Source organism: Danio rerio, chromosome 2, assembly GCF_049306965.1.
Source record: "Danio rerio strain Tuebingen ecotype United States chromosome 2, GRCz12tu, whole genome shotgun sequence".
Taxonomy (NCBI): domain Eukaryota; kingdom Metazoa; phylum Chordata; class Actinopteri; order Cypriniformes; family Danionidae; genus Danio; species Danio rerio.
Window position 1 is genome coordinate 14,010,041 of NC_133177.1, and position 19,954 is coordinate 14,029,994.

Sequence of the window (19,954 nt, forward strand, 5' to 3'; positions counted from 1 at the left end):
GCATTTAATACAGGGCTTTAAAGAATAAAGCAATGCGAGTTATGGTCTCGATCTATGCATCATGTGTTATAAAATGTCCAGGGCATTCTATTGACACCAAACACTCTACAAGTACATCACATAGTTCCCATATCCTTACATCCTTGATGCTTTTAAAAAGGCCTGCAAGCGTGAATGTGTATAGTCTATATCAGGTATTGTACACATTACAAAAGTTAAATGAAATTAAACAAGAGATTTGGGTTATAAATGTCTTTGTTTAATTTTGAGGAATGTCTTGTCTGTGAGCAGAATGTTGGCTAAAGAGGTTTTTTTCCTTTTCTTATCTTATCTGTCACGTTCTTTTGAAGTAGGCAGAGAGTGGTTCTGTGAAGTCTCCCAGACTTGTTAACATGTCACCAAGGGATTACCAAGCCAGACTTTTCGTCACCAAGTGATTTTATTGTCCTGGCGATTCACCCAGATTGTTTTCTGGAATGTTAAATGGAATGTTTATCTCCAGAATGCAGGTTACAATATGTTACACTAGCTTCATCTTTTTCTTTCCCGAGGGGGTTGTAGATGGAGAAGAGTCTTGTTTCCTGGTTGCATACATTTAAGTAATACTTTCACACGTCGAAAATACTGACTGTTGATACTTATAAACTTGTTAAACTAGAAAAGAAAGAGGGTTTGGATGGAGCATTAGTGTCTTTCAACCATCGTGTGCAAGGGTCACGTGACCTCCCATTTTATGTCTCAATTATTGAACATAATAATAAATAAAAATGAAAAATAAATTAATAATATAGGCCTAAATAGTTATTTATTTAAAGACAGTGACACACTGAGAAACGGTCCGGCGCATAGTGTAAAGAGCTTAAGCTGATTGCTGCTTCATCAAAAGCATGAAAATAAATTGACCTACCTTAAGCAGATCACTAAAACTATAATAAAAAATAAATTAAGTCCCACAAATTAAATTAATTAAGTCCCGCAAGTTTATTTTTAATAATTTAGCTTCAACTCAGTTTTTTATATACCCAAGATATATATGCTTGCCTTTTAATGCATTTAAAAAGATTTGTGGCGAACCAAGAAGTGGTTTTAGCCAAAGTTTTTCTGAGTCGTTTAGATTAAAGAATATATTATTCAGCCTACATTTTCTCTCGGTATTGCGGCTGTGCGTGCACCAGCTAAATGCAGACATAAAATAAATCTTAAAAGCAACTAGACTGATTGCTTATTTTCGTTTTTCAAATATATCTACAGAGACTATAAAAAACGATACAGGTCTAAACGATACAGTTTGAAAAGGGTTTTATCTTTGGAAGCAATCTTTGGAAGAGAAGGGAATCACTGGCCCACCACATTCTTATGAACATATTTTATTTATTAAAGTTATTATTTCATTGACTTGAATATAACCATGTATTATATACACACACACATATATATGTGTATATATATATATACTATAAATATAAATATATACTAACTCTACGTCTGAAATAATAAAATAGCCCCTGTTATTTTTTGTGGCTTTTTTCTATGCATCAAAAAAAGACATGCTTAAAAAATAATAATAATAAATACAAAGATAAAAAGAGCAGCATTTTGCTAAATATAGTTGTCCTATATATTTTATATGCTGATATGCTATGTGTTGTTTTATATTTGTTTTTTATTTCACTTGATGCATTCATTATTTAATGTTTGAATAGGCCTACTAAAAGAAATAACAGCCATCGTTTATTTATTTTCATCAAAATGTAGCAGAGTGTATTTTATATCATCAAGGCTTGATATAAAACTACTGTGTATTTTAATTGATTGTTAAAAATGAAATATTTTAAGTGCTATATTTTTATCAGTTAAAGTGCCCCCTCACTTTTGACAAGGTCTGTCCAAAAATATATTTTCGCCACTATAATACAAATACACTATTATTGTTGTATTGTTGTGTTATGTATAGAGATTTGAAATATCGATTTATTTCCCCTCCAATCAATTTCAATCATCAGTGTAAATGGTACCTTAATACAGTTTAAAGCAAAGTTGTCTGAAAGGATGACGGGCACGACATGCCTTGTGTTTTGGCTCGCGTTGAGTATATTTGAAAATTACTGTCGCGTGAAGGCTTTATGGCCACGCGGAATTGTCTGCTGCTGTCGCTCTGGCTCAGCATAAGAACTCAGTGTTTTTATAGAAAATTATGTCTCTGCTCCTTTAACAGTAAAGACAGATGTTCCTCAAGGTTAAATCCTGCAACAGATTTTATTTTCTTTATTCTTATAAATGAGCTTGGTAAAATCTTGAATGATCTTGGTAAAATCTTGGTTAATCTGCACATGTACAAATGTACACTTTTGCAGATGGCACAATTATTTATAATTTGTTTAAAGCAAATTTAAAAAAAAAAAAGCTTTTAACTCATTCCAAATGTTCATTGATTGCTTAAGATTATTATTGAATGTGAAAAAAAAAAAAAAAAAACTAAATGATTGATCTTTACAAAATCCAGGTTATCAATGAACAACTTCAAGATTAAAACTTTAAATGGCACACAGACTGAAAAAGTTGCATCTTTTAAAATTTTAAATATCTAGCTTGATGATAAGTTGACTATTTTTTGTATATGTATATATATATATATATATATATATATATATATATATATATATATATATATATATATATATATATATATATATATATATATATATATTAATAGTCTTAGGTCTTTTATTTTTAAACCTTTATCTAAATTCCCACAGTATATGCCGAGTTTGTTGGTGTGCTGCTTAAATACCTAAAATACCGTATCAACAGGTATATTCTTACTTAAAATGCCATTTTTTCATAGAAAGTTAGGTCAGTCTGCAAGTATGCTTCATATATATGTTATTTTAGGCATCCCTCATCTATTTATGAATGCTTAGTTCCCTCAATAACAGACTTTGAATGATTCATTACTTTATAATTACATATTTTTAGCCAGCACTTATACAGCATTCATGAATTATCAAATTTTCAATGAATTTTGAACCTTATTTTCTCAATCTCTATACTTAACTTGATGATACATTATAATACCTAAACACTATGAATCATTTAATAAGCATTAGCAAATAGTAAATTAATTATCTATTAAGCATTAACTCAATATTAATAAGAGTTAGTAAGCAGCTTATAACTGCAGCTATAAATGCTCTATTCTTGTCTTACAAACCTATTTAAAATGTGCTTAAAATGTGTATTTTCATACTTTGTTAATGATTTATTTTTCATTACTAAATAAAGTATTGCATTATTTACAAACCATTTGTATTTAAGTGTAGTTGAGGTTTTTTTAGGATGTATTATATAGGTGCTAATAAGTCAAGAATAGAGCATTGTAGCTGCATTTATAAACTGCTTACTAATGTTTATTAATGTAGAGTTAATGCTTAACAAATAATTAATTCACTAGATGCTAATGCTTAGTAAATTATTCATAGTGTGCAGTTATAAAGTGCTACCCTTAACTCTATTACGATTAAATTTAATAAAATAATTGAAAAGTCTTACCAATTTATTGTCTACTGATATAAAATCATCAGCTGGTCCACATCATTTTCTAAATGTGTTGCTTTTCTCATTAATGTTTTGGATATTTCATCCTTAACAGGGTGTATTCTCCACAAGCCATTGCTAAAGGGTTTTTCTTGCTGGCCAGGGATGATCATTACCAGTATGTCCTTGGTCCCTCACATTCTGTGCAGATTGGCTGTAGTTGGTTGGTGTAGTATGGACTTTGACCCTCTGACCACTTGCTGACCATGTCATAAGCCTTCTCCTAGGCCTCAACTGTATTTCCTTGCACTGATTGAGTCTCCTTTAGCTGTAAATGGAAATTCTAAATATTTTCCGTTAGTAGCAGAATGACATACGAGTTAAAACGCAAAATCCTTTCTAGGTTTTTTTTTTTTTTTTTTTTTTTTTTAGACTTGTACTTTACAGTACTGTAAAAATACTCAAAAATGTCTGTCAATGTTTTAAAACAATACCAAAGCCACAAAAGTGTAAATTTCACATCTGTCACATAATGACACTTTTTTTTAATCATAATTGCAAAAATGTTAAATAAAAAAAAATCTATAATTTTTGTTCCACAGAGAGCAAACCTCCATCCGCCGACTAATACTATTTCCTCTGCGTTGCATATGTCAATTCACAGAACCTCCACAAAACATGCTGCACATAAACCCACAAATCCTTTTGGCCACATTCACAAAACACTGTCGTCTTTGCCATTCAAAACACACAAAAAATGTTTACAGATTGATACCTCTCTAATCCCACAAAGTTGTCTTAGAAAATACAAACAAATTGTAAGGTGTTGGTTTAGGTGAGGATTGAACCCGGGTCTTCTGGACAGGGCTGGGGCTTTTCCCAGTTGAGCTAACTCCTGGTTTCAGAAAAAAAATAAACAGATGATCTTTACTAGAAAAATAGAATTTAAAAGTACAACAGAAATAACTGAAGCCGAGCTTCTAGTAAACAGGCAAAACAAATTAGACACAAGGGTCAAAAATCACAACAGTAGAATGTCACTTAGCTTCTCTAGACAATCTGGAGAACACCGGGTGGTACTGGCTCAAGACTAAACACAGTAGCTTGTAACACACACACTTATATAGGGCAAGACACAGATGTTGCAAATCAAGCTTGAGTGGTGGCACACAGCAGATGGTGAGAATGTGGTGCCATCCACTGTTCAGGAGGAAGCATGACAATTGGATCCTGTTGTGCTAGGAGACAGGAGCACCTCCTTCTGGTCAGGAGGAGGAATGCAGCTTAATGAGTTCTTAGAGGAGCCTCTCCTCTAAGAACGGCTCCTGACGTTCCTCTGGAGCTTCTTTGGGCATGATTGAAGTCAGTGATAAGCACTGGGTCCAGTATATCCTTAGCCGGCACCCATGACCGCTCCTCTGGGCCATAGCCCTCCCAGTCAACAAGGTACTGCACCTCTGATGTTTGCCTACAAAGTGACTTCTGGCCTTGCTCCTTCTTATCTGCTCTCACTTCTGCAGATCTATGTGCCCTCCAGAAACTTGTGTTCTGTGAATGAACGTCGCCTCGTGGTTCCATCCCAAAGAGGGAAGAAATCACTTTCGCTCACGCTCACGCTCAATCTGCCCAGTTGGTGGAATGAACTCCCTAACTGCATCAGAACAGCAGACTCACTCGCTACTTTCAAGAAACGTCTAAAAACTCAACTATTTAGTCTCCACTTCACTTCCTAATCTGCAATTGCCTCTCTGAATATCACACTAACTGTACAAAAAAAAAAAATACTAATAATACTAATACTTCCCTTCTTAGACTTTACAGACCTGAAACTTGCCTATAGCAATTTTTCATTGTTGCTCTTAGTTGTGTAAATTGCTTCCTTGTCCTCATTTGTAAGTCGCTTTGGATAAAAGCGTCTGCTAAATGACTAAATGTAAATGTAAAATGTAAATGATCCGGGGTCTTGGTATGAGCTTGCTGGGTGGGGAGAAAGAGAAACATACAACAGGTTTCAATTTAGTTTGCGAGACTCTACCCGAAGAGGAAGATCCCTGGTTGAAAGCCACACTCTCTGACCTGGGCGAAGTGTGGGCCCTGGCCTTAGGCGCTTATTTGCCTGTCTCCGCTGTTGTTCGGTAGCTTTTAGTAAGGCTACTCGAGCTCTCTGCTATGATCGTCTGCATCGGCGGACCAGTTGTGTAGCAGCAGGGACACTGACTTCTGGTTCCTGTCCTGGAAACATAAGGGATGGGAAACCATACTGGCACTCAAAAGGAGACACTCCTAGGGAAGAGTGGTAAAGGGTATTATGTGCAAACTCAGCCCAGACCAACCAGGAGCTCCAAGTGGTTTGATTGTCTGAAACCAAGCATCTCAAAGACCTTCAATCTCTTGGTTTACCCTCTCTGTCTGACCATTGGATTGGGGGTGAAAGCCAGATGAGAGACTAATGGAGGATCCAATGAGCCAGCCAAATGCCTTCCAGAACCTGGACGTGAACTGTGGCCCCCGATCGGAGACCATGTCTTGCAGAAAGCCATGGATCCTAAACACATTCTGCATGAGACGCTCTGCTGTCTGACTAGCTGTTGGGAGTTTGGGCAAAAGGAGTAGATGACATGCCTTAGAAAATGCCTTAGAAAATCTGTCCACCACCACCAGAATGCTACTCTGGTAGGCCTGTAACGAAGTCCAACGATATATGCGTCCATGGATGTTTAGGTATAGGCAGTGGGTGCAGCAGGCCTTGAGGTCGGGTTCTTGGTTCCTTGTTTTGTGCACAAACAGAGCAAGCAGCAACAAAGTTGCGGACATCCTTCTGCAGTCTTGGCCACCAAAATTTTCTCTGGATGAGCTTGTGGGTTCTAGTAGTCCCAGGGTGCCCCGATTGGAGGGAAGCATGAGCCTACTGCAACACTTCAGAGCGTAAATGATTAGGTACAAAGAGACACCCTGAAGGACAATTACCTGACACTGTCTGTGGCTGTGCTCTCCTGACAGTCTCTTCAATTCCCCACTGGATTGCGCCAACCACCTCGAGGTAGGTATTATTAGTTCCGGTGTGGTCTCACTGTCTAGAGACCCAAACTGCCTTGACAGTGCATCTGGCTTTGAGTTCTTTGAACCTGGGCCATAAGAGAGAGTAAAATCAAAACGATTAAAGAAAAGGGCCCAGCGAGCTTGCCTGGAGTTTAACCTCTTTGCCTCTCTAATGTAGGTCAACCTCCACTACAAAAGGAAGCTTTGGATCTGGAAGAGCTAAAATGGGGGCAGATGTGAAGAGACTCTTCAGTCTGTTAAAGGCCTTGTTGGCCATCTCAGTCCACACAAATGACTTGGCAGTCTTCTTGGTGAGGGCAGTGAGGGGTTCTGCAATGGAGCTGAAGCCTCTAATAAATCTCCGATAAAAATTGGCAAACCCCAAAAATCGTGGTACCTCTTTAACTGAACATGGTTGTGGCCAATCCAGTACTGCCTTAATCTTGCCAGGATCCATCTGAAGGCTACATTTGGATACTATGAACCCAAGAAACGACACTTTGGAGACATGGAATTCGCTCTTCTTCAGCTTAACGAACAGTCTGTGTCTCAACAACTGGGAGAGAACCTGCTGGACATGTTATACATGCTCTTCATAGCTACTTGAAAAAATAAGTATGTCATCCAAGTAAACGAAAACAAATCTGTTCAACATCTCCCTGAGGACATCATTAATGAATGCCTGGAAGACGGCTGGGGCATTTACAAGGCCAAAAGGCATTACCTGATATTCATAGTGGCCTGTAGGGGTGTTAAAAGCGGTCTTCCACTCATCTCCTTCCTTGATCCTGACCAGATGGTAAGCATATCTGAGGTCCAACTTTGTAAAGATAGTGGCGCCCTGCAGTATCTCAAAAGCAGTGTTCATTAGGGGTAATGGGTAATGATTCTTAATGGTCATGTGATTCAAACCTCTACACTCAATACAGGGTCGAAGACTTCCATCCTTCTTGGAAACAAAAAAGAAGCCTGCTCCTGCAGGTGAGGTTAAAGGGCGAATGAATCCACTGTCTAGAGCCTCGTTCAAGTAATTCTCCATGGAAGTTCTTTCAGGAACTTGCGGGGGTAATGATGTAGCCTGAGACTTACTAAAGACTTCACTGAGATCCATGTATTCTTGGGGAACTTGAGACAAACATGGAGGAGGAACCTTAGGTGGCTTTGGCAAGGGGGCTGGAGACTCGAAAGTTAATGGCTTGAGCTTGGATATTACCCGCACTTCTGTGGTAGGTATGGATATAGTGTGGGTTGAGGGTGATCTGGAGGGATCGGGCTGAGGTCCAAGAAATGTCTCCAGTGGCTCGAGAGGATGGCAAAAAGAAAAATCAGAAACACAGCAGTTAGTACCCCAACTCTTTACCACACATCTGGACTAGTCTATAAAAGGGTTGTGGTGGAATAGCCAAGGGAAACCAAGCACTAAGGGGTGTTCTGGTGAATGGATCAAAAAGAACTGTATCTCTTCTCGGTGTGCACCTATTTTTAACTGGAGAGATGTAGTGCAGTGACTAACCTGTTCTGAACCAAGAGGTCTGCCATCTAGGGCTGTAATGGTGAGGGGTCTCTGGAGGATTATGGTTCTAATACCCAGCTCACTGGCCACATTGATATCCATAAAATTACCAACAGCTCCAGAGTCAGTGAAGGCACTAAGATGGTGAAGTTGGTTGCCTTGGGTGATAGTGGCTTGAACAGATACTCCAGAAGTGATAGCACAGGGGGAAGTATCTACTCTCGCCCGGGACCCCCTCTCCCTGGACGAGAGCTGGCTTTTCCCTTCAGTTCAGGGCAAGTGGAGCGGAAGTGGCCTGGCTTTCCACAGTAGAGGCAGCATCGGTCTTTCATCTGCCGATCCCGTTCCGTCTGAGTCAATCTAGTTCTCCCCAATTGCATTGGTTCATCAAGATCATTGGATTGAAGGGGCTGAGTGATGGTGCTAGAATGTACATCAGGATCAAATAACTTGGTCTCTCTACCTCGTTCCAGTTGTCGTTCTCTTAGGCGATGGTCAACACGGATGGCAACATCAATGAGAGACTCAAGATCTGGTGCAGGATCTCTAAAGGCCAGTTCATCCTTTAATTCAGAGGACAAGGCACGGTGAAAAGTGGCCTTTAGTGCTCGCTGGTCCCATCCACTCTCTGAGGCCAGGGTTCTGATCTCGATAGAAAATTCTGCCACACTCCTCTCACCCTAAGAGAGTTGAAGTAGGCGATAACTCACATCTCCTTTACTGGCTGGATGTTGGAAGACCTTCTTCATCTCCGCAATAAAACTGGTACTGTTGCTGGTAAGGGGAGATTTCTGGTCCCATAAAGATGTGGCCCAATTCAGGGCTTTGCCAGTAAGTAGAATGATGATATATGCTACCTTACTGTTCTCTGTGGGAAAGCTGCTGGGTTGCAATTGAAAAGCCAGCGTGCACTGGGTGACAAACCCTCGACACCTCTCTGGTACTGGTAACTTGGGCTCAGATGAAGCAACAAAAACTGTTGGAGGGATGGCTACTGGTTGGCTTCCTTGAGAAGTTAAACGTTGAGGATTTAGTAACTGGAGGATCTCACCAAGAATCTGCTCATGGTTCTGGATAGGTGTTGCTTAATCAGACAAAGCAGACAGAATACGATCAACATTGGAAGATGGTGAGGCTTCTCCTGCTGGGTTCACTTCCATGGTTCAGTCTGTAAGGTGTTGGTTTAGGTGAGGATTGAACCCGGGTCTCCTGGACACAAAGCTGGGGCTTTTCCCAGTTGAGCTAACTCCTCACTAGATGAACCCAAGAGCAGAAGAATAATAAGCGAACTTGAGGCTCTGGTTTCAGAATAAAAATAAACAGATGATCTTTACTAGAAAAATAGAATTCAAAAGTACAACAGAAATAACTAAAGCGGAGCTTCTAGTAAACAGGCAAAACAAATTAGACACAAGGGTCAAAAAACACAACAGTAGAATGTCACTTAGCTTCTCTAGACAATCTGGAGAACACCGGGTGGTACTGGCTCAAGACTGAACACAGTAGCTTGTAACACACACACTTATATAGGGCAAGACAAGCTTGAGTGGAGCCACACAGCAGATGGTGAGAACGTGGTGCCATCCACTGTTTAGGAGGAAGCATGACAATTGGATCCTGTTGTGCAAGGAGACAGGAGCACTTCCTTCTGGTCAGGAGGAGGAATGCAGCTTAATGAGTTCTTACACAAATGCTTCAACACAATGCCAACACACACTTGCATCCACATTGCAAATGTTACATTCACAACAATGGAACTGCTCATAACTCATCTGTTCGTCTGGCCATTAGCCTAGTGTAACATGTGTATTTAAAAATGAAGATGTTGGTTTTTCATGTTTCACTTTTATAATAATAAAGAATTGTAGAATTTGTTTAATTTAAATTTTTCTACTACATGCAATTTGCAATCTTTATCAATTTAAAAATGTTCCTCATTTGAATCTACCTTTTATATTTTTTATAATGAATTTTAAGAAATGTACTCTTATAGCATTTACCTGGAAAATATTGAGTCCCTCATGTTAATTAAAAACTGACAATGTTTAATTTTTGACATTAGACAGAGCCATTTTGATGAAATCCTCAGAACATGCTAAAATGTTAAAAAGATAATTGCCTTTTTTCTCATGTTATGCACTGTGCAAATGTAACAATGTTTTAGATCTGTCACAGTAATTTATTTATTTATTTTAATTTATTAATATTTTAATTATTATTACTTGTTATACTAATTCCTAATATATTTAATTTCCAAAAAATACATTTGCTTAAAAATGTAAAAGGTAATTTAAAGAAAGAAAACAGAGGCGTCTGTTCAAAAACCAAATACAAGTCAAGCAACGGAGTGCTCCTCAATTTACAAACAAGTATACATGCAAAAGAGAGGAAAAAAAGGTAACGGAAAGGTAACAGTTTTATGAATTTTCAAATCAAAAACAATTTAAAGCAAGTTTTTGCTTGAACTTCAAAATCACAGAGCTCTGAAAAATACTGAAGGACTTGTAATTAAGAAAAATGTTTTTATCCTATAACAAAAATAAAAATATAAAAGGTTACAATTTAAAATATAAAGTTTTTCTCATAAAAGGGTAAAAAGCATAACATTACAAAAGATCTATAGCTGAGATGCAATATTTTTACTGTTAGAATCTAACAGCACTTAGTGCTAGAAATTCAACAAAGTTAATCAATATCGAAGTTTATAAGCCATACACATTCTTATGATTCAAAAGCCTTGAAATGTTAATGTCATTATGCACATCAAAGCACTTATAATTTCTAAATTACAATATAAATTCAACTTTCTGCGATGCATCATAATGTAAAATCAATACTAAGACAGTATGCAGTGCAGCTCAAATCTTTTGAGCATAAATGCTGTGTTATCTTGAAATGAGTTATCTTCACCCCATGACCTTTCAAGAGGCCACACTCCTATAGTCAGATCTTGCAGTTTTAAATTCTCTGTGTAAAAATGTTCAGTCCTCCCTTCTACTTCATTATATAATGTTCTACTCTTCCATTTCACTCTTTATAAACAACAACCTATCTGCAGTTTAGGCTTTGTCAAAACAGTAAATGGCTTGATTCCTTCATAATTACTTTCATTAATGCTTAGCACTACTACTGGATTTAAAAAAAAAAAATCCAATTAAACCAGTATATTCCCACATGCTTTCCTCTCTTCACCTTTAATTCTGCATCTTTCTTCAAAGAAACTCCTTACTGTATTAATGTTAATACGTTAGTCAATGGCCTTTCTCCAGTCAACCGTCGGCCGCTCTTTTTCTACTTCAGCCAAATTCCACTCGACTGTCAGATTCTTTAGGAATTTATTTTTCAGTTTTTTTTGTTCATTCTTGCTTCCTTCCTAATATATCTATATATCTTCTTTCCAAAAGGAATCCGGTGTTTCAATCAAGGTCTTAGCTCTTTTCTCTTCTAGTTTCTGTAAAAAATTGTATTCCAAAAAATTTGTCTATCAAAATTCATTTCTTTTATTTATTTTTATTTATTTATTTTTAAATAATTTTTAACTTCAAGTGATAATAACATGAGAGAGGAAAGAAAAATAAGAGAAAGAAAGAAAAGGGAATTTGTAAAAAAGGGAAGAAAATAGAGAAAAAGAAAAGGATACGGAGAGGGTGAGAGAGAAGAAATGTGTAATTTTATTGTTATATATAACTATTCAATGGTTATCTCTTCCTTTTTTAGGTATTAATGGTGTTGTTTCTTTATTTTTATCACAAATTATACAATTCTCAGAATGGCCTAATAATCTGCACATCCAATATTTTGGTGGATTTTTCATTCCAGGGACTCGCTTTGGTTTGATTCTAATTCCTTCCATTTATTTTATTTTATTTTATTTTAATTCCCAATAACCCCTGGCCCGGGCCTTTACAAATAACACATAAATCTACATCTGAAGCACCATCCAAAATCTCACAGAGATTATAAGTAAACACAAATCAACAACAGGCTGACTCACAGTGATCCAGCCCTTATTTTCCTCAGTACTCAAGGGGTTTGGTCAGCGGTCACTTCTCTAGTCCATAACTCTGTCTGCAAGAATCTAGTTTTTTTCAGATCTCGGCTGAGCCTCACACAGCGCTCTTCTAAGAAAATCAATTGCTAGATCTCAGTTGAGCATGACGCAAAGCTCTTCCACTGCCCACTTTCCAAAAAGCGATCCTACCCTGTGTCGCCTCGCGCGCATTCCTCACGCTCCCTCGCGTGGCATCACAGCCTTTCACGTGGCATCACGCCACATTGCGTGGCAACACGCCACATCGCGTGGCATTCCTTTACTCAAACATATTATTTACAGCCATGCATGCATTCACACATCTACATTTACTTGTTAGTGCACGCACATTTTCAACAGACCTGTAAGATTTCTTCTTTTTCTCTTAAAGGGCACATAGTTTACCCCTTTTTTATGATTTTATATTAATATTATGGTTCATCTGAGTGTTCCAGTTTAGTTTCAGTTCAAAACACAATTCAGATTTTTTTATTCACTGTCCAAAGACATGCGGTACAGGTGAATTGGGTAAGCTAAATTGTCCTTAGTGTATGAGTGTGGGTGTGAATGTGTGTGTATGTTTCCCAGAGATGGGTTGCGGCTGGAAGGGCATCCGCTGCGTAAAAACCTGCTGGATAAGTTGGCGGTTCATTCCGCTGTGGTGACCCCGGATTAATAAAGGGACTAAGCCGACAAGAAAATGAAAGAATGAATGAATTATGTGTTATGATGTGTCATTTTGGGGGCGTGTACACAGCTCGCTGTTTTAGGATGTGTTGCTTTACATGTAAGTTAATTTCAAATTCCCGCCCAAAGTAACAAAGGGGTGGAGCCAAGAGCTCCCCCACTCTCTGTTTTACAACAGACAGGCAGACAGCGAGAAGCAAGCAGCATGAATGAAAGGATCAGTATTCTGTCCCAACCAATTGTGTTTTCCTGAGCAAAGGGTTTAACAGATAGCGTACTCCAGAAAAGAACACCAGAAAGCAGTTGGATAACTTGAGTGACTTTACTGGGTATTGTTCCTCACAATATCTTCTATTCTGTTTGTAAAACTACAACAAAAGGAAAAGGAAAAATAAGAATACAATCTTATTCACATGACAATGATATTTCCAGCATGTTCAGTTCAATCAGCTAGACATTTTCCTACTACTAATGTACAAAGTTCTTTTTTACACAAATTAAATAAAAATTAAATAAAACACATTTTGTATCAAATGTCAGCAAATTAACATATTTGTTACGCCACTCAGCATTATGAACTTGTCTTACTAATTATGAACACGTGATTGGAGAGCAAATGCAGGAATAATAAATCTAATAAACCAGTAATGACTCTTTAACATACAACCTTTGAACATACAATTGCTGTTCAATCAAAATTGTGGACTTACGGACATATATTTCCAAGGTTTCCACATTTTAATCAGGCACAGAAAGAACCACGTGCGTGAGTTGTCCTTGACTGTATGCACTGAAGGAAAGCGAAAGTGAATCTAAACTGTACATATAGTGCAGTGCCTTTAATGTCCGGTAGGTGGAGCGCCAAACCCACAAATGGCTATAGAAGACCACACAATCAGCATTCATCTGTACATGTACGCCTCGGACACAGACCAAGCAGAGAGTACACAATTATATGTGTCTTTGTATAGTTTTACAGATAACTGTGTGCTAGTTTTAAGTGCCGAGCTTGTACACCGAGACTAATAACCACGCACACTGAATTAACATTGACTGAGGCACATGGATGACCCGCTTAGAGCCGCGACACGGCACACCAGACATGCACATTCGCATGTTATTTAAAATGAAACTATTCAGATGGAGCTCTGTGGCGCCACAGAAACATGAAGTGTCCCGAATCCTGGCTGGGCGCTGCGGACAGCGCCAACTTGAAGCACCATTTTGTGTACCCTGATAGAAACCTAATGTTTAGAATTCTAAAATGCATGGCACTGCGTGGTGCGACGCTGTGCGTCGGTGAGCGGCGCTTCTAGTGTGTGACCTGCAGGCAAGTTTGTTAGTTTATTTCCAATAGAGTGACATTCACGTGAGGCAAAGGCGCTCGCACTTTCAGCTGCACCTAGTTAGGATCACACTCACAAGGAGCTTCTGTGACCTCGAGAAATGCAATCGGCTGAAGTTTAAGATAGACGCAATGAAAAGTACACTAGTTTGCAAACCTACCTACAAACAAATTAAGTTACAAACAATAATTCCGATTAGAGTGATCATATGGTGAATGCTGATCTTGTGTTGAGCCCAATGAGCCTTGCATCTAAAAATAGAGCAAGGGTGTTCCTCTAGTGACATTGCTTTGACTCACGCTGAAAATGGCGGCCAAATATGTTGTGGAAAAGAGATTCTGGTCTGCAAAATATTTTCTAAGTCAAAGTATTCAAAAAAGACAAAGTCTGAGATCTGCGAAGTCTTTAGGCAAAGCAGTTTATTGTTACAGCATCAGTAATAACAGGGACAGGTCGTTCGAGTGTTTGATGATTATAGGCTACCACTAATAGGATCTCAAATCTTTCAGGTGCCCACCACCAATAAAGTCTCAGGGTCTTTCAGGTGTCTTACCCAAGTCAATTTAAGGTCTTACGGTCCTCTTACAATCCTTTCTGTTTCAAAAGCGATGACTCATCCAAAAAACAATGCTCAACAATATATCTTGTTCACTGTCCACTGAGCTGTCAACTGTAAGTTCAGCTGAAGTTCATGGGTACTAATATTTTTTAGAAGTGATTAGTAAAATGAGTGTGGGTGCACATGCAGGTGTACCTTATCATGAGTTACAGAACAGAATGCAGGTGTCCTTATGGCCTTACTTCCATAAATCTACCCTCATTGTGACATTAATGCTTCTCTTCTAATTTCTTTTCTTATCTCTGACTGCATTTACACAGGGTAACTTTTTTATTTACCAAAGCACACATACCTTCTAATAATGCCACGTGTATGGGTAATAATACAATAGATTATAATAATAATAATAATAATAATAACAATAATAATAATATTATGTAACACGAAATTAGCTCATTTTATGAATATTAATAATCAACAATAACGGTTTATTCTTAATTATTAATATTCCGGCATAAGCTTCAGTCAATTTGGTCATACAAACATATGATTGTATATGATCATGCTCGCGCGACCGAGCGGATTCCCAGATTATGAATATTAATTATCAACAATAACGAATTATTATTAATCATTAATATTCCGGATCAATTTATTGTTAATTTGACCAAACAAACACAAGCAGAGACGCTGCTCTTCCGAGCGGACACGGTAATCTATTCATTTAGAAAAAGGGAATTTAATTGTTACTTCTTGTGAAGTAGATTAATCATTCAAAAGTTTTAAACAACTTATAATAGCTAGGCAGGGGAATCTGTATTTCAGTGACATTTTCTCGTGAGGCAAACAATACAATTCATTTGATTATAATGGAATTTATTGACAAGTCAGACGTAACGAACAACGCACAAACATACATTAAACACAGAACAAAAGGTAAACCACGTGGAGATATCGGGTCTATAGAACGTGTAACAACAAAGAGAAATAGTAAAGCGAGGAAATAGAGATTTCAGGTAAAAGAGTGACAAAACTTTCAGTTCCACACACACCATTAAGGACCACCGAGACTATAAAAAACACCTTTTTGATAAAAGGGGCACAGCTCTCTTCCGTCGTGATGAAAACTCCTTTTGATGTCCTTCTTGATGCGTGGAGTTTGTAATGCAGTAAACTGAGTTTACTTTTGCCGGAAAATAAAGAAAACGTGGCGGGAAAGTCCATGCGGCGTAGGAAAACCGCGTGGCCCGAAGGCCACCTCTTTGATGTTCTTTGTTCGGACGCTTTTCTTTCTGCCCAGATGTTTGGCAAAAGGTCTGGTTATACCTGCGGGTCACGTGACAACCCGTTCAGCATTCTGACCAATGGTTTCAGTACAAAGTTCGAGCAGGAACCCTTCCTTTGTCTCGAGGCTGCTCGTATGCAAATTTGAGTGTCCGCCTAAAGCATGCGGACAGGCATTTAATACAGGGCTTTAATGGATAAAGCAATGCGAGTTATGGTCTTGTTCTATGCATCATGTGTTGTAAAATGTCAGCAGAAACCCATCGGTACCAAACATGGGGGGTTTAAAGTACATCAACATAATTTTTCATATCCTTACAATATTTATGCTTTACAAAGGCCTAAAGGGAACATGCATACAGGTTATAAGAGAGGTTACACAGGTAAGAAAAGTCAAAAATGAGATACAAAGTTTACAAAACATAACACATTGGTTTTGTGCTGGTTCAGGATTTGATGAGTTCATTTTCTTTCTGTCGGAACAGCCTCGTGGGTGTGTGTGTGTGTGTGTGTGTATTTGGGCAGGAATGTCTTTGAAGCGACAGACCCTTCTTATCTCTCCAGTCCCCCTGAACAACTTAAGCTCTCACGAAAATCCAGACTTCTTGGAGCCAGGACCCATGCAAAATACTCAAATCAAATAGTAAATATCAAATACTAAAATCAATAAGTAATTTTACCTTCGGACTGTACGCTACACATCCCCCCTTCGCAACGAAGGAGGTTCGGAGAAAACCTCGTTGGTTGAGATCTAACTTGACGTACAGGATGAGTTGGAGGTGAGTTTCCTTCGACCTCCGTTGCTGGGTCGACGAGTCGTGGCTTAGACTCAAGCAGTGTTGACCTAGTTTCTTCATGCTCTTTCCCCCCTTTTACTGGTTTCACGCAGGAAAGCTTTGAGGGGGAGGTCAGGGGTGCACTTGTCCACTGGTGCTTGCATCTTATTGAATGGCGAAGCCCTTGTTAATGTGTGCTTCCCTGTTGTCGGGAGGCATGGAGTGGTAGTTGTTCCGCAGTTTTCCAGAGATGATTGATAGAGGAGTATAGTTGTGAGGTTGCAGTGGTCTTCTGGTGAGACTGAGGTACAGGATCGTGGCTGTATCCTGTGTAGAAAAGGAAGAGAGAGAGAGAGGGAACAGGGGAGAGAGTAGGTGGTGTCTGTGATGACTGTGCTTGGCTGGGCATTCCACTGTGACACCGGTTGCAGGGTCTCTACCCCCTTTCCTGGCTTGTGGTCCAGTGTTTGTTACTCTGGTTGTGATACGTAGGTTTGAGGGTTGGCTGCTATGCAGCTGAGCGTATACAACCAGGAGTCTTTGCCCTTCCTGTGTGATGTTGGTAGTGCAGGGGGGGTGCTTCTGTCCAAGTTGTTTACATCATCAGAAGATATGCCATGGTCTGGGCTGTGTCGTCGGTGCTGAGAGACACTCTACCCACTTGTTGTACTGGCATATGAGTTTAAGGGGAAGAGAAAGTGAAGGAGAGAGAAACACACAAAACATAAAAAAAAAATAGTTGCTCCTTGTGAGCCCATGGAAGTGTCCCGCCCGATCCATCTGGGTGTCTGATCATGAGAGGATGGTTCCTCTGTGTTGCTGTGGTGCTCAGTGAATCAGCGCCCTGGACATGTTTTGCTGTGTGTAGGGTCAGTACATTAGCATTACCCCCCTCTGGCTCTGAGGCAGCACGAACTGTGGTGTCGTGGGTTCTTCAGGGACAACCCAAAAAGGATTCACACGCACCTGTTTTTTTAAGATGTAGGAGGTGTTGAGTGACATCTGCGTTGAAGCTGAGGTCAGACAGAAGGATCGGGTGGTAGGTGGGGTGAGTGGTGGAAAACAAACAAAACAAGAGACAAAGTAAAAAGTAAAAATAAAACTGGTCTGACATGAGGAGTCAGACGCCTACGTGTTCGCAATGTCGTTTGTCGACATTTGTCGGGCTAGTGAGATTGGATGTGGCAGCTAGGCTTGGCAGGGTTGTTGGCTGCCAGTTACAGCTGCCAGATCTCGGGGTTTTGGTTGGGTGATGACCATGGTCCACCGTGTGATGCACCTTCTTGGTAAGGGCATCGGTCCAGTCATTCAGGTCCTTGTCAGTGCCTGAAAGTTTGAACTGTTCTTATCTTTTTTCTGTAGACTACCATGATGTGGTTGTCAGTGTTGTGGTCGCCTACTTGGGGAAAAAGAAAAAGTGTTGATGTTTCACGGGCTTGTGGTGGGCAGTTCTGAAGCCTTTTGTTTCCACCCTGGGAGGTGGAACGTGAAACAGAGTCTAGCAAGTTGGAGTCTGTGCAGCTAAGTGCACTCTGATGTCATGGGCTGCTGTGCTTTGAAGGGTTACGATGGTGGCTGCCATTTCTGCATACTGCGGTGGTTGTGGGAGCATCCATAGACACAGGTTGTGGGCATACCTTGGCACGCATTCTCATCCCAGTACTTGGGAGTACTTGAATGACAGGTTGGCAGAGTTAGCTGGGGTTCCTCCTCTACGGCGTTGCAAATTGTCTGTCAGTTGTACAGTCTTGGTAAACAGCTATGCTGTTACCCAGCGTGGATTTGTGGCTTAAGGTGTAACAAGTGTCAATACAGTGGCCCTAGGAGGCCATCGGCCACATGGCTGTACTGGCGTTAGTCTTTATGCCATCCCGGATGTGCTGACTGTTCAGTAACATGACGGGTTGGTGGCAGGTGTCTATGATGGGTTTTGTGCTCCAAAGAAGTTGGAGAATAGCTGTTGAAATGGCACCCACCGTGCAGAGCGATGTTACAACACAGTCTTAGTATTTGCCTTCTGGCGCAAGGAGTGTCTTACATGCGCCTTCCTGGCGGTGCTGTCCTCTGCTGTCGGAGAAAGGCTTTAACTCACTGTTGGAAGTCTTGCAGCTGGGAAACAGTAGCGTGCCTTTTAAAGTCAGCTCCGGATGAGACTCAGAGACAGGGTAGCTTGTAGGTGTTTGACAGTCTTTCAAAGCAGTCTTTGTTTTGAACAGATTTTAGCTAAACTCTGCCGCTGTTGGGTGGTCAGGGCGTGGGGGCAGGGCATTGCCCGAGTGCGGACTCACCACAGAAAGCAGGTTTTTGGGAGAGAGAGGATCTGGAAGGTGAACTCCTCCGTCCGTGGCTCATTTTCTGTCTTGAAGTAGGGTTGGTGTAGTCGGCTGCAGTAAGCTTGTAAGGTCTCGTGGCTGTTCTGAGACCCATGGCGACAATCAGTCCTTACTCTGGCACAGGGTCAGGTAAAACACTCTAGTAAGAGCTTTTGCTTCAGCACGTAATCTGCTTTGATAGCACGGGGCTGTTGATTCAAGAAACTTCTTGCCTCACGGCTTGAAGTAATTCTTAGCAGATACAATTTGTCACAGAGAGTGACACTTGGCCTTGTCTGTGTAAAAGTCAATTTCTTAGAAGTAGGAGTGCGTGTCGTCGCCTCCAGCAGGGTTTGGGGTGAAAGTTGGCATTTCCCTGGCCAGCTGGTTCAAAGTCTTTGGCTGACAGATGGTGTCTGTCGTGGGGGACCCCATTGGAGGGTGTCCTGGCCCTGTGTTGCTGATGGGCGTTGCTGGAATGCTGGCTGGCAGGGCGGTATGTGTTGGATTTACCCCCCTCTGCTGGTCTATCCAGTCTTGGCTTTTGGGGCTGACTGCGGCACTTCCCTTTTCGGATAGTCACATGGGTTGTAGGAATGTGACAGTTCTGGGTGAACTCTGGTAAGTTCATGCTTTAAAGTCTCTTTGTTGGGTTCCGTGTTGGAATTTTGCTCGGGCCCTCAGCCGTTGACTTTACAGGCTTTGACCCGAGCTTCACTGTCTTTAGTTCTGCTCTTTACAATAGTGTTTCAGCTTTGTAGCTTTACACTCAGTTCATCTTTGGCTTTCTCCTCTCGTCGCTCCTTGTGTCCGTTGTCTGCTTGTAGCTCCATCGGGGCGCGCTGTAGTCCATCCATTTGCTCCAGAAGTTCGG

The 19,954-nt window shown here is 40.1% G+C and overlaps 1 protein-coding gene across 6 annotated transcripts in view; it reads left to right on the top strand.

Annotated features, from left to right (window-relative positions):
* Nucleotides 1-19,954, top strand: part of cfap57 (cilia and flagella associated protein 57) — a 328,197-nt gene that overhangs the window by 116,044 nt on the left and 192,199 nt on the right. The window lies entirely within an intron of this gene.